The sequence below is a fragment of the Miniopterus schreibersii genome (assembly GCF_964146895.1).
Source record: "Miniopterus schreibersii genome assembly, chromosome: 13".
Classification (NCBI taxonomy): Eukaryota; Metazoa; Chordata; class Mammalia; order Chiroptera; family Miniopteridae; genus Miniopterus; species Miniopterus schreibersii.
In genome coordinates, this window is record NC_138113.1 from 42204259 (window position 1) to 42220002 (window position 15744).

Here is a 15744-nt window from a genome sequence, read left to right on the forward strand (position 1 = left end):
ACCAAAGCAGCTAGAGTTTGCAGGACAGAGTGCTGGAGGGGAGGGAGCTGTGCAGAGAAACTCTGGAGATCTACAGAGGGTTCTTGTCGAGAATTCAGCAGAGTATTGATCAGCATAAATGTGAGGAACCTACCTGAGAGGATTCGAAGTAACAATACAAGGCTGGAAACAGTGCCCATTCCCACCAGGCAGACTGGAAAATCATGATCCGTGGAGCACTGGGTCATGCTCACAGAAGGGCCTTGCCTTAGCAGTGAGGAATAAATAGCCATAGTTGGAGCGCTTCTCAGGACCCTCCCAAAATATCATAGAAGCAAAACCTAAAAGGATCAAACTGTTTCCAAATAACTTAATTGTGTCCCAGAACTAAACTTAATATTTAAAGAAATACAAAAATATCTAATACCCAACAAGATAAAGATTGCAATGTCTAGCATCCATTAAAAATTTACCAGTGTGCAAAGAAGCAGAAAATGTGACTTATGTAAAACACTATGGCCTCCTCCCTGTCAGTAAGGCCATGTGAGAAGCCTGGACTTGGTGTCCAGGGCAAGTGTCAGCCATTCCATCATTTTGGCTACCATCTCTGTAACCCCTGCATGTATGAAGAGCAGTGCCTGAGAAATAATGCTCCTCCAGTTAACGGTGACCAAAATGATGGTAATACTGTCTGTTGAGACTGAGTTCCCTGCAAAAGAGAAATACAAAGAGATAATTAAAATTCTTTTAAAACCATCTGACTTTGATTCTAAATTAACATGTATGTTCCAAAACTCGGATAAATTGTTATCACACATGGTTGCATAGTGCCTCACATTACTTCTGTATTTCCAATTGAAAGAAAACATAACGTTAAGTAATTCTTGGATTGCTTTTTTCCAAAAATATCTTTCTGAATACTGTGAAAATGGTAAAGTAGTGTACTGCTTCTGACTCTTGATTTTGTAATGAAAGAAATCCTTATACATGTTCGTGAAAAACAGAAATTTTAAAGCAGTTCCTAACTCCTTTTAACACTTTTTTTGAAGTCTTTTACAATTCCTTATTTTCTCAGCATTTTGAAAACCTCCAAGACACTTCTAAAATAATAAACAGCTTGCTATATTTCCTGGATTTGCTTGAGCTTCTTATAGCTTCCAGAATCCACCTGGAGTTACTTTTCACCTGCCAGAGGATTTTAATTTTGAAACCTTCTTGTGTGCTAGACATTATTACCCGGCCTACTCAGGCTTTCGTCAAAAGGAAATTCATCACATTCATTAAAAAGTGACTTCTCTGGAAAGTGGGTGAAGACCTTTGTCGGGGATCTGTCCCTGCCTTATGACACCAGATCGTTATTTAGATGTAGACGCATTGGCTTTAGCTCCTGCTGTTTTGCAAGCTGTGGATTTGGGCTTATTGAAGACGTTTCTGGCCATAGAAAACCTTCCTGCTTTGTAGGTGGTGAAGTTCAACCTAGTTGTGAGCATGTCCCTGGTCCCAATCATATGAGCCTTAGGGCAGCGAGCTTACTTGTCATTAAATTCTTAGAAATCAAGTTTCAAAATTGTGCTTCAGCAAAAGAAATGAAAGTTGCAAGGAGCCACCTCACTCTTTCCATGCGGGGGTGGTGTCCTCTAGAATGACGTGCCCGATGATGTCAGTGAAGGCCATGTGGAAAGGAGGAACTCTCACCCACACCCAGCAATAACAAGATACTTCTCCTGTACTGGAGAGTCTATCAATAGAGGCCAAATGCGGAACATGGACTTCCACTCTCATCTGGCAGTAATGAGTCAGCAACAGTCTTTTTCTGATGGCATTGTTTCAGAAGCAGCTTGCTAAAACAGAAAATTTTAAATAAAATCTAGAGTCTTATAGCACAAATTCCAGAATGTCCAGGATATAATAGAAAGTCATTTATCATGTTAAGAATCAGGAAAATCTCAACTAGAATGAGAAAAAGCATTCAATAGATGCCAACATTGAGGAGATACAGATATAGAAAAAAATTTTTTTTAAAGGACCTATTATAGAAATTCTTCAATGAGAAGTTATAAAATATGCTTACAAAAAATGAAAAGAAGAACATCTCAGCAAAGATACAGAAGATATAAAAGACTAACTAAATGGAAAATTAGAACTGAAAAATGACCAAAATGTGAAAAAGTAATGACTAAAGAGTAACCAAATTTGACAAGAGACATAAACCTAAAGAGTCTAGAAACCAGTGAATCTCAAACAGTGTACTTCAAATAAATTCACACAGCAAGGCATATTGTCATCAACCTTCTGAAAACTAAAACAAAGCAGAAAGAGAAAAATAACACATTGTCCATGGGAAAAATAATTTGAATGACAGCAGTTTTTCATAAGAAACCATTGAGGCTAGAAGAAAGTGGCAAAAACATTCTTTAAGTGCTGAAAGAGAAGAACTGCCAGCCTAGGATCCTATATTAAAGTGAAAGCATTGTTCAGGACTAAAGGGGTAAATCAAGACATTTTCAGATAAAAGAAAACGAAGAGAATTTGCAGTCAGCAGACCTTCCTTATCCTAAAAGAGTGGCTGAAGGAAGTTCTTGAAACAGAAGGATAAAAGGAATCTTGGAACATCAGAAAGGAAGAAAGAACTATGGAAAAAATAAAAACACATCACAGCTGTTCACCATTTGAAAAGATCATCACAATGTTCAGAAGATAATCCAAGAAGCTACTTAGGAATAACTTCCTGCCTTTTAAAAAGACCAGTGCCCATCGGTAATGAGCTCAGACAGAAGCCCAACTGAGGTCTTCAGGTCAATCCACCCATCTAGGAGATTAGCATTTAATACAAACCATTTTTATGATGCTATAAGTCAACTTGTTACAGGTACATGTCTTAATCACCACGAATACCATCTCTGCTGCTATTTTTGGTAAACAATAAATGTTTTCACATGATATGAAATTGCTAGATTGTCAATAGCTTCTCCAGGGCTTTGTGGCTTGCTGTGACCTCTTTGATGATTTCATCGTTGTCTAGCCACATTAAAATATTACAGTTTAGCCAAATGCAATTTTCCAGGCATTTAAAGCCAGTTTTTGCTTCTTTCTGATGTTCAAGATAAAAAAGTTATTTTATAAACAACCTGAATACAAAATAATGCAGCTGCCAGTTTGTAAACCCAGAATGTTTCATATGCATAGATTGCACGCTTTAAAGCATTTCATTGCAACAGTCAATCGCACCGTGTAATCCATGGTTTTTGAATTTTCGATTCAGTATTTGGCTCTTGAACAAATCAGTTTTTGTTTTTTTCCATCTAGAATCTTTTACAAGAGCTTGCTTTAATTTCATAAATTTGAAGCTTTGAACTTACTCTTTCTTTTCCTATATTTAATTTCTTTTTAGGTTACAAAGCTTTTTATAAGCACACCCAAGCAATTCTTCTATCTAGATAAGCATTTAATTTTATCTTTAAACTGTTTAATAATTTTATGAACATTCTATGCTATTTTATAGTGCACTCTTAGTTTTCCATTTACTCCTATTTTCTTCATCAATTTGTGTCTTTGGGTAAATAAAGAACATAAAGTTTGAAATGTTTTTACAATATAATAAATTAAACACTACTCTACATTTAACCATGATTAAAAAGTCCATAAATAGAAAACAACTCCCTTTCCCCAAATGGGCCAAATATTTGAACCGCCACTTTATCAAAGAAGATATGTGGATGGCAAATAAATACATGCAAAGGTGCTCAACATCATTGATCATTAGGGGATTGCCAATTAAACCACAAGGAGGGACTACTGTTTACCCATTAGAATGGCTAAAATTAAAAACACTGACCATACCAAGTGCTGACAAGGAGATTGAGTGCTTGAAACTCTCACACACACTGGTGGGAATGGAAATTGGTATAGCTATTTGGAAAACAGTTTGACAATATCTTAAAAACTTAATATATACCTACCACATGATCTAATCATTCTATTCTAGATATTTCAAGAGGAGTGAATGCATATGTCCTTACAAAGAGTTTCGATGAATGTTTATAAAGCTTTATTTATAATAAAAAACTTGAAACAACCTAAATGTCCATCAATAGGTGAATTGACAAGCAAATTCTGGGGTAGCTACACAAATGAACACTATAAGCTGTAACACGGATGAATCTCAAAATGCTGAGTAAAGAAGCCAGACAAAAAAGTACATATTATAAGTTAACATATACACACACACACACACACACACATATATATTTAAATATATCTTTATTGATTTCAGAGAGAGGAAAGGAGAGGGAGAGAGAGATAGAAACATCAATGATGAGAGTCATTGATTGGCTGCCTCCTGCACGCCCCGGCCTGGGGATGGAGCCCACAGCCCTGCATGTGCCCTGACCAGGAATCAAACTTTGATCTCTAGGGTCCTAGGTCGATGCTCAACCACTGAGCCACACCAGGCCGGGCCATATATATATTTGTGTACAATTCACAGTAATTGATAGTGACAGAAGTATGATCAGTGGTTGCCTCGGCATGAGAACAAGGATACAAAGAGATAGGTTACAGAAGGGCACAAGAAAACTTTTGGGGGTGAAGGGTCTGTTCATTACCTTGACCACGGGAACGGTGTCACAGGTGTATCCATAAGCGATGACTTATCATATTGTAGACTCTAAATTATGTATCAATTATACCTTAGTAAAGTTGTTTAAAAAACTTAAAAACCACCTCTAGGAAGGTTATGGGATATAAGTCAGCCACATATTAATTAGTTTTCTAAGCTTCCTTTTTCTGTGAGAATCAGACAGAAAAATAAAGGGAGATAGATTTTAGTTCAATAGACTAAAATAATTCTAAGAAGAATAATTAAAAGTGGGATGAGCCACTGTCTCGTTTCCCACACCGCACATGTTGAAGAGAGTTTGCCAAATGGTTCTCTGGAAATGTGGGGTTTATGAGTTGTATAAAGAGCTTAATTTTCAGGTCTTTTCAGGATGTGGGATTCTGGGCCTTTGGACCTCTTTCTCACCCGTAGCACATTCCCTCAGTCTCCTCCTTCCTGCTTGTCCTCCTTTCTGAACCCCTTCCTCAGGAACCCCTTCTCTCTCCTTGCTCTTTGAGTCTCCCCGTTGATGGGCTCAGGCTCCCTCTCCCAGGTGTCTTGGTGCCTCCAGCAGCCTTTCTCTGAGTGTTTGTCTGTGGACCTCCTGCATCGGAAGAGATCCTGTTGACTCTGAACATTCTGGGCCCTGCTTCAGACCCGAGGAATTAGAATCTCGGGGGAACGCCCCAAGGTCTGCATTTTAACAAGCTCTCTGGGTGCTTCCTCTGCCTGAAGTTGAGAAGCTCTCATTCTATGGCCTCTGAAGTTGCTAACAACCTCCATTCAGCATCTCCACCTACTTTCCTTTCTTCTTTAGTCGCTTTCCCTGGAGTGCCACAGTGGCATAGACATATTTGGTTTTCCACTGCCTTCCACTGCAGGTGTTCAGTATGTGATTGCTGATTTCTAGCATCTGCCACAGGACCCACTGATTATTTAGAATCATACAATGGCAAGAAAATGAGTTTAGAGTTCTAAACAACCCTTAAAAAGATTTTTTAAAAAGTCTTGAGAATAGAAGCTATAAGTGGTCTGGGGCTCCCTGTACAGTTATTGTGGAAATTACTGAAGCTATTGAGTATGTGGAAATCAAATGCCAAAAAGATCTAGTCCTGGGAGGTCCTATGGGTAGGGATGAACAGGGCTATGGGAAGAGAATGGGGATTGTATGAACCAAGAGGAAACGTTTGACCTTTGGGTCCAGGCGCACGTGAGGAGCAGCTGCTCCCTGTGAGTTGGGCATTTGGGACTTGCTGGGAAAGAGACAAGGTCTTGGCTGATTGACAGTCATTGAAACCACTCACCAGAGGCATGGGTGCAATCTGCTAGGAAGGCGAATGCTCATCTGTCACATGGAGGGCTTTGCTAATCTCTGACACTGGATATTCCTCCTTGCCCTGGTGCCAGGATCTAGGGGAGAGAGCACTCTGGGGCCAGACACAGGCAGGGGAAGAGCCAAAGAAGACGACTCTGGTATAAACCTCGACCAATTGAAATGCAAAGTCAATCAAAGAGAAGGAATCAGGACAGTTGGGATAGAAAGCATGCACACACTCACTGCATCTGTTGTTCCACATCAGGCACCTCTCCTGAGCAGGCCAGCGGCAGCTTGCCCTGCCCCTCCTGGGAGGCAGGTTAGCCAGCCAGAAGTGAGGGCCTTTTCTCTCAGTGTTGGATGGACCTAGGTTCAAGTCCCGGTTCTGCTACTTTACTTACTGGCTGTGTGACACTGGCAAGTCCCAGCTCTCAGCCTGTCTCTTCATCAGTAAAAAGATGATGAATAGTGTGTATGGAAGGTTACTGCAAGACTTGAATGAACTGTGTGTAACATGCTTAGTTTGGTGCCTGCTCAGAGTTGGCATTTGATATATATTAGTTGTTATTGTTATTAATAATCAGGAAAGGAAGATCTTCAATGGGATATTTGGCCAAAATGATCAAATCTATTCTAAGTTTTTCTCTTGGATAGATTGGATAGATCAGCTATCAAGTGTCTAAAGAAATATGTTGTTTCCTGACTCTTGTCAGTGCAAAGTGTTTCTTCTCTGCATTTCTTTTCTACAGACAGGAAATTAAAAGAACTTTTAGACAACTGATCTGTTAGATGCAGTCTTGCGCTTCACAGAGCTCACAGTCTGTCAGGGAAGAAAGAGGGGAAGAAATAAGTAATTTCACTACTGAGGGGAAGCATTTCAAAGGGAGAGTGTGAAGTGCTAGGACTGTGGGAGGGGCACTGAGTTTAACACAATTGAGGTTCATGGATGCTGGCACCCCAATGGCCTGATCTGTTGCCCCCGCCCTCATGACTTTTCCAAATGCACCTAATAGGTCAGTCTATTAATAAGTCAAAAAGAAAAGGTTTGTTATGAATAAAAGACTCTAAGTGTATTTTTTAAAGTTCCCTTGAAATTTTGAAGTCTGATTTAGGAAGCTGCCATAACTTGAAAAGTGTCAGGCACTGCAAAGGGTTGTAAAATAAAATGTGCACTTACCACATTTAGAGAAATTACAAAGGTAGCTATGATGTAGTAAAAAGGGCCCTGGTCTCGAGGAGAGAAGAGCTGGTGTGCATCTGGTTCCATCTGCTGTTTGACATCTGGCAAGTCACTAAACAACTCTGAGCTTTAGTTTCTTCATCTGCAAAATGGGAATGAGGACATCTACCTCCCAAGGCAATTATACACAATTGTACTCAAGACAACTGTAAAATAATAAACCAACAGAGGAAATTGTTTATCTGGGAATTTAAAAACCAGAATCTTCCGAACAACAGAATGCTAAAAATAGCAAAAACTAACCTAATTCAGGTTTAAAAGACTAATATTTGAGTACTTACTGTGTCTAAATGTAGTAGACATATTTTTTAATTCTCATAAATAACCTGTGAGATAGATACTCTAATCATCTTCATTTTATAGATGAGAAACCCAAGGCACAGAGAAGTGAAGTAACTTATCCCATATCCCCCATACTAGCTAATGGCAAAGCCTGAACACACACCTGGGGATTCTGTGCTCAGAGGACATCTTTCTCAGTGTACTCTACTGCAGGTGCTCGAGTGCATGGTCTCATTTAAAATGCACAACAATTCTATGAAGACTGAACTATCATAGGAGAGGAGACTGAGGCACAGAGAGCATAAGTGACTTTCTCAAGGCCACAAAGTTAAAAAGTTGGAGCCAGGATTCAAACCAAGGCAGCCTGACCACAGTGTCTGTGCTCTTAACCATCACTGTGATGGCATTGTTCTAAAACTATTTTTTAAACAATCATTCACTTTCAGAATCATGGTGTTGAGATACCTCCAGAAAGAGTCACCATGGTGCAGAGTATAGGGTGACCGAGTAACCTAATGGGCTGTAAGTGACCCAGATGATGACCACTGGTGATGTCACAGGAGTCACTCTGAGCAATACAGGCAAAGAGGAGCTGACTGTGATGGAAATCACAGTGACATTATGGAGGTGGCACCAGCAACATACCAGCACTGACCTGACCTATGTGGATCAATTACATGCTTTGGTGGTGAGCATCTGTTTTACATCAACAGGTTGTATTTGTGCAAATATATATATATCATCGATTCTCTTCCAGATCCACAAATGGAAAACCAACTAAAGGGAAACCTCCAGAGGATGTGTGGAGGCTAGATAAGGCCTTTGTCCATTGCTGTGCTGTTTGGTATTAATATTTTTAAAGGTCAGTGATCTGAAATACACTCTCCTCCATCCTGAAATCCTCCTTCCAGTCACGGGCCACCCAGCTACAGTTGGCTCAATTTCCCTTTTCACCTGCAGGTGGCAGCACGAGCACCACCTGGGCGCTGCGGGCTGTGCGTCCCCGGGAGGGAGAAACTTGGAGACAGAACGTGTGAGCCGAGCTAGATACCGAAACAAGATCCCATGAACTTCGACTTCGGATAAAACGCGTCATTCACGGAGACCCCTCCCGTCCACCTGAACTTGAAACTCCCCGCGCGCAGGCCTCGTGGGCCCTGGAGAGCCGCAGCGCGGGGGCGCCCGAGCGGCGCGGGCGCACGTTCCCGACCGGCCCTCCCCGAAGCCTTCGCCGGCTGCTGCGGGCAGGGACCCGAGCAGCACCCCGCGGGGCTATTGGTCACTTCGCTGGCCCTTGGCGTTTCATAAGCCCTTACATAACTGCGTCCCCTGCCACCGAGGATCCCGCGCGGTCAGCTGCCCTCCCACGTGCCCTGCCTCCCTCCAGGGGACAGGCGAGGCCTGCGGCTCCGCAGTCCGAGGGGTGGGCTGCTGGCCACCGCTGTCCACTTACGGCAGCTCCTGCAGAAGCCGAGGAATTGGGCCTGTCTCCGGTCAGGAGGCTTTTTTTCCTTTAGACCAGACAGGGCTGTGGTTATTTGTCCCCACTTTTCCTTGCAGGGACCTCCAACATCCTTCTATACCTCCCCTCCTTCCCTGCAATAAATGCTAATCCCATTCATATCAAAGACTAGAGACTAAGTGTGGCCTTCCTCAGGAGGACTTCTGTTTGTAAGAAGAGATCTGGCTGCAGCGGCAAGGTATGTAATGGTATCGTTTCAGGCCTGTGGGCACGGCTCTGGAGGCAGTTTCTTTCCAGGATTCCTTAAATTACGTCTCGTAACTCGCAATCAGCTCCTGCCTTCCTTAAGGCTACGTGTGGCCGAGAGGGAAGTCCAGCCTCCTTCTCTTAGGTTTTAGCATGGAGATGCGACCTTATTAATCAGAACAACAACTTAGAGCCTCAAAATAGGAAAAGAATAGAACTCAGGAATTATTATTATTTTTTTAAGAATAGTTTATTGATTTTTAGAGAGAGAGGAAGGGACAAAGAGAGAAACACTGATGTGAGAGCACCACCTCCATTGTCTGCCTCCTGCGGCCCCCTGCCAGGGAATGAGCACACAACACAGGCATGTGCCCTGTGGCCTGACCGGGAATCAAACCGGCAACCTCCCGGTACACAGGACCGCACCCAACCAGTTGAGCCACACGGGCCAGGGCCAAAATGTCTTTAATCAGAGCCGATTCTTTAGGGATTGCAGGTGCTCTTTTTCAGGTTCAGGAGACACCCAGTATTCACATGAACTTCGTTTATAATTGTGATAATTACTACATGCTAGCCGTGTCACTGGCGTCCATTGTCATCTACTGGTATTCCAGCACAAAGAGTCACTAACTTAGTAGGAGGCACACTCTCATTAGTTTATCTGCCCCTCTCCCACCCAGGATATATAATTATTCTGCTGTAAAATTACTCCTCCCTCTACTTTCCCTACCTAAGTTTGTCTGCCTTTCAGTGAGCTCAGCCTTCAATTGAAGATTTATGCCTCTGTCCCTCCCATCTTTGTCCCCTAACACCTCCAGATGCCTCCCTAGCTTGACCACAGGAAACTGGATTACACTGTGAAATTTGACTATAGTTGATTGAACACATTATTAAATATTATCCCGACTTATCCTCAATTTCCTTTCTGAAAGTATAATCTTCTGAAAGGGGCTGTAAGCATCAAGAGGGTGAGGACCATATTCATTTGTAGCAGGCTTAATAAGATGTACTAATAAAATTAATAAGATACTAATAAATATTTGTTTAATAGACAGGTATCAAGATGAATTTTTTGTTGAGAAGCAGGAAATGACACTCACTTAATTTTTTGATTAAAGTTTCTCGGTTTTCAGCTCTGTGACAGGCCCGGTGCTGGGTTGTGTAGAAGACAGTACATATAAGGAAGACCCGCCTAATTTGTAGGGAGATGAAGCCTTGACACAGCTCACCGTAAGGCAGCACAAATGCCTCGGGAGAGTTGGAAGCAAAGAGCAAGGGGAGAGCTTTTGCTGCTGGTGGTTGAGGAAAAGTTCAGAGAAACAGCAGGGCCTTTGAGTATAGGAGGGATTTTAGAAGGCGAAGGTGATGGGTGAAAGCAGCAGGCAGAGGGAACAGCATTAGCAGACGTAGGGGATGGGAAATAAAGCCTAAAACTTGCATGGGGAAACCGAGCAATTCACTTCGATTGCAGTGATGTAATAAAAATAATATCTGGCATTTACTAAGAACCTACTCTGTGCCTGCTATTTGGCTTTATGTACTTGATCTCGTTTTACCCTCCCAACAACAAATGAGGTATGTTCTGCTAGTGTTCCCATTTTGTGGATGGAGAAGCAAAGGCTCAGAAAATTTACCCATGGCCATAGCATTGCTAGTTGGGATCTGACTCTGGAGCCATGCTATTCCCCTTCCATGATGTGTGTGAGTGGAAGTGAGAAATAAGATTGGGAGGTGTTTGGCAGGTCATCTAAAGTTGGGCCTTAGATGTCAGAACTCAATTTGGTGAGTAATGGGGAACGCCTGAAGATTGTTGAACAGGTAAGCCACCTAATTCCCCAATTCAGGTCAACCTTCAGGAGGGTTAATATGGTGGTTGGAGGTAAGGGGACTTGGAGGGAACAGAAAGAGAGGAGGAGAGACTAATAGGAAATAAATGCAAGTGGCGGATGAAAATTCAAAATCTGGGTGGCCCAGCGAGAATAGAATATGAGCAATTGTTGTGGGAGACATTTCAGGAGTGGATTCTATGGGGCTTGGAGACTTGATGAAGTGGAGGGTGAAGGAGAGAGTGGACAATGACCACAAGGCATCAAGCTGAACCCTGAGGAGATGGCAGGGACATGTGTGGGTACAAGGGGGCAGGCCGAGCTGGTTAAAGATGACTCCCTTTGCTTGATCAGTGGTGTTGGTGGGACTACACTGGACTATATTTTGCTGGTCATGTAGAGTAGATGGAAGTTACTGGTCTAGAGCACTGGGATGAGGTTAAAGTTGAGGTTATAGATTTGGAATCTTTAGAAAAAGGGCCCACCCAGGGAAAGATATGAAAGGGGAAAAGAGGTGAAGAGGGGGCCCAGGTAGAACCTTGGGGAGGAACTGGAGGAAGATATGTGACAGAACTATTATTGGTCTATGAAGGGGGCGATGGAGAAGATATCACAGAAGCCAATGGGAGAACTTTTCAAGGCAGAAGGATGGTGGGTAACATCAAGTGCTGTGGAAAGTCAAAGAGGAAGAACACTGAATTGCTTTGGCGACTAAGGGGCCACTGGACCAGCACTAGAGGATGAGATAAATCCATTACGGTGCATGTATGTGGTGGAGTATTCTGCAGACATTAAAAACTAGGTTTTCTAAGAATATTTGAAGATTTAGCAAAGTGCTTATAATATAATGTTATGCAATAAATAAGTAAATATATAGAATAAGGGCAAGAGACAGGATACAAACAAATGATCCCAAATCAATTTAGTCTTCATAACTTTTTTTTTATAGCATACAATTTTATTATCAGGAGGAATTTGTAACTAGGTTATTAAAGAATTTTAATGAGATTTTCCTCTTGCTTTTTTCAAGATTTCTAAGTATTCTTTACTGAAGAAAGTGAGTGAAATGGTAAGGAAATTACAAAATATACACCTACCCCCAGTTTAACACATAATGTGCGTAGTATTTTTGTCAATATAAATGTGACATTTGTAGTAAAAAAAGACAGAGTTGAAATTGGATATTAATATCCTCTTTCAAGGACTAAATTACAATTTCAAATTAGCCTAATCTAATTCACAAATTTATTTCCAGATTACATAGTGTTTATATACTATAAAATAAATTTAACACAGTTTCCATATTATTGGTAGAAGTCTTATATTAAAATAAAACAACAAAGACATAAGAACAGCAAAATCTCTTAATGACATCTTTTCTAGGTGTTTATGCAAACATGGAGTTATTAATTATAGTCTGAAAAATTAAAATAAAATGAAGTAGCATTTGAATACAGCACTTGTAGTATGGTATCCAACCTTTAACATTCGACAAGTGTTTTATTTGTTTATTTCTCTTCTGTAGTATATTAAAAGTTAATATTTGCATTTTTACAGCATAATTCATGAGTAGAATATTCACATATACTGGTGTGTTTTCCTTTTTTTCTGCCAGGTTCTCCTGCTCTTGAGCTAAGCAGTGTTATAAGCAGAGCTGAGAATTAAAAAGAAATTCAAAAGACTGGGTTGCTTGATATTGGAAAGGGCTTGGAGGCCCTTGCATGAAGGATCAGGGAAGATCAGGAAGAAGGAAGGAAGGAGCATCACTTTGAAGCAGTCATACCATCTGTAAATATTCCAATAGGTAGCTCTAAAGTAAATGTTCTTTAAACATAAACATAGTACAATTATCACACTTAGAAACTACCAATAATTTCTTAGATTATTTCTTAGATTATTTCTTGAACTCAGAGTTCACAGTTTCTGAATTGTCTTATTTTTTTTTACAGCTTACTTAAATTGGGATCCAAAGTCCACACATTGCAATTGGTTACTCTAACTCATGAACCTTATAAAACTACAGGTTCCCCCTTCATCTCTTCTATTGTTCCTTGAATTTTTTTTTTCCTGAAAAAATCCACAGTATTGATTTTGCTGATGATATCCCCATGGTGTTGTCATTTTAATGTGTTTTTCTGTCATATTTTTTTAATATCTTTCCAAATTTTTCAAGTTTTCTACTTATCACTCCTTACTTTTATATTCAGAATTTAAGAAGTAAAAAAAAAAAGTTCTATAAGATGGCTTTAGTAAAAAGCTTCCTTAAAAGTATGGATTTAGAAGTTAGACATTGGTAAAACTGGTGAAATTCTCATGAAGTCTGTAGTTTGTTAATAGTATTGTATCAATGTTAATTTCTTAGTTTTTATAAATGAACTATAGTTATATAAGGTGCTAATATTGGGGGAAACTGGGTAAAGGTATATGGGAATTTCCCCACAATTTTGGCAGCTTTTTTATAAGTCTGAATTTATTTCAAAATAACAAGGTAAAAAGTCAAAAGAGGAATTTCAGTTGAGTGATAGAGATTGAAGCTGGATTGTAGGAAGTTAAGAAGTAAAGGGGAGAAAGGAAGGAATTTGTCCACATTTGGCCATTAAAAAATGTAAAGACATTAGGAAGCAGCTCAAAGAAGTAGCAAGATTATAATAGTTTTTAAAATTTTGGTTTTCAGGCTCAGGAGACCTTATCTTGCAGGCAAGAAAGCCAGAGGAGTTTGGAGATACAAAAAGTATATAAGAGTATTTGTATGTGTTTAAAATTTTCTGTAATAAAAGTTTTTTTAAAACAAATGAAATCATTGATGTTATAATGAACGATAGGATTCAGAGCAGAGATGGGTTTGCCTGGACAAGGAAATAAAATATCACCTCTTCCTCTGTAATAGAGGAACTCAGGAGAGGATGGATATGAACAAAGAGAAATTCTAAGGTGGAGAGAAACTGAGTTGAGGTAGTATATACCTGAAGACTTTTTACTTCATAGGAAAGTGAAAATGACATTCTCAGATAAAAGTGAAAAACATGGGATGGAACTGGAGATATGTGGAGCCTGGAAAATTCTTTGCAAAGGTTGGGAGGGAAACAACAGGAAGCCAACTCCAGATGGATAAGCATGAGAACAGGGAGGGCCCAAATATGGTTGGGGAGTGGGACTGCTTAGCAAGCCCTGTGGTACAGTTGTGATACTTTCTTTAGCCAAACTTGGCAGTCTCAGAGTGAACAGATGGCAGGTGGCCTATAGTGAAGACTGGTGTTGGGAGCATTGGCAGGTAAAAGCACCAAGGGGGCCAACGTTGTTAGTAAGGGCAGCACTGAACGACTGGAAGCCAAGAGTTCTGTGGTAGACTTGCCTGACCCTGGTCCCATGGGTTTACATCAATCATCATGCCATTGGCCTTGATATACACAGTTCTTGGAAATTCTTTGTTTAGCCAAGGGGGATAATTATTTCAGCAAATCCTAAGTCATAAAATGACAGGGCAGGGTTTACCTTTTTTATAGGTTATTCCCTATTGCAGCTCTTTTCTCTCTGGATGAGCTACTGGCAGGATGTTAAAGGCTCCACAGAGTCTCTTTCTCCTCTGGCTTTACCCACAGTCCAACAATTTTTAATCACTAGAGTTGGTTCTTTCACTTCTCAGGTGGATTCTTGGAACAAACTGATCAATGACCCGGAAAAGCTACCCCCCCCCCCCCACTCCTCAAGTAGAAAAGCCTCTGGTGCCTCAGGTTAGAAACACATGCCTCACTCTGCAACCGCTGCTTCCAGCCCCCTCAGGAGGGTAGCTTTGGGGAATCATTCCTCATGAGAAGGCCAAGAAGAGGTAACTTGATTCCAGGAATGGGCTTCCAAAAATATGGTGTATTAGTTTGCTAGGGCTGCCATAACAAAGTACCACAGGCTGGGTGGCTTAAACAACAATTTATTATCTACAGTTCTGGAGGCCAGAAGCCCAAGATCAAGGTGTCAGCAGGGTTGGTTCCTTCTGAGGGCTGTGAGGGAGGATCTGTCTCAGGTGTCTCTCCTTAGTTTGCAGATGGCCATCTTCTCCCTATTTCTCTTAACATCGTCTTTCCTCTATGTGTTTCCATGCTGTTGTTTAAATTTCCCCTTTTTATAAAGACAGTAGTCATATTATATTAGGACTCACCCTAACTAGTTAAGATGTAAGTTAATTAATTACATCTTCAATGACTCTATTTCCAGATTAGGCCACATTCTGAGGTACAGGGGTTAGGACTTCAACATATGGATTTTTTGGGGGGAGGGGGGATACAATTCAAACCATAAAAAATGAATTGACAAAGTCCCTTTTTTTCTCTTTCCCTACTCACTTCCCTCATGACAGTCTGCCTAGGGTAGTGAAATTGCTTCCCATGCATCTCTGTCTCCTGTCCCTCAACTTCCTGTCCACCTCTGACAGCATATGGCTGTCAAATTCATCTTTCTAAAATTCCTACTTTTATCATGATTTCTGATTACAAACATCCATGGATCATTGTTTAAAGAAGTGGTTCCAAAACTTCCAGTCTGTCAGAGCCATGTGGTAAGCTTAAAGAAATACAGGTTCTTGGGCTGAACTCTCTGATATTCTGACTTTTAAGGTCTGGTATTTTTTAAAGCTTTCCAGGTAATTTTTATCATTAGATCCACTGATTTAAGGAAGAGACTAAAGTTCCCCACAATCTGGCCCAAGTTTACTCTCCAACTTCATCTTCTTCTAGAATCCTCTGTCTACTTACCAGGCCCCCAAAGTGCTACCACAACCCTGCCCTAATATATCTTCAAGTGGGG

At 40.8% G+C, this 15744-nt stretch overlaps 1 pseudogene across 1 annotated transcript; it reads left to right on the plus strand.

Annotated features, from left to right (window-relative positions):
• Window positions 1-603: 603 nt before the first annotated feature.
• On the plus strand, window positions 604-1625 carry LOC308566254 (protein Lines homolog 1 pseudogene; annotated as a pseudogene). The gene has a single exon. The product of its transcript is annotated as a protein Lines homolog 1 pseudogene (transcript).
• Window positions 1626-15744: the final 14119 nt, after the last annotated feature.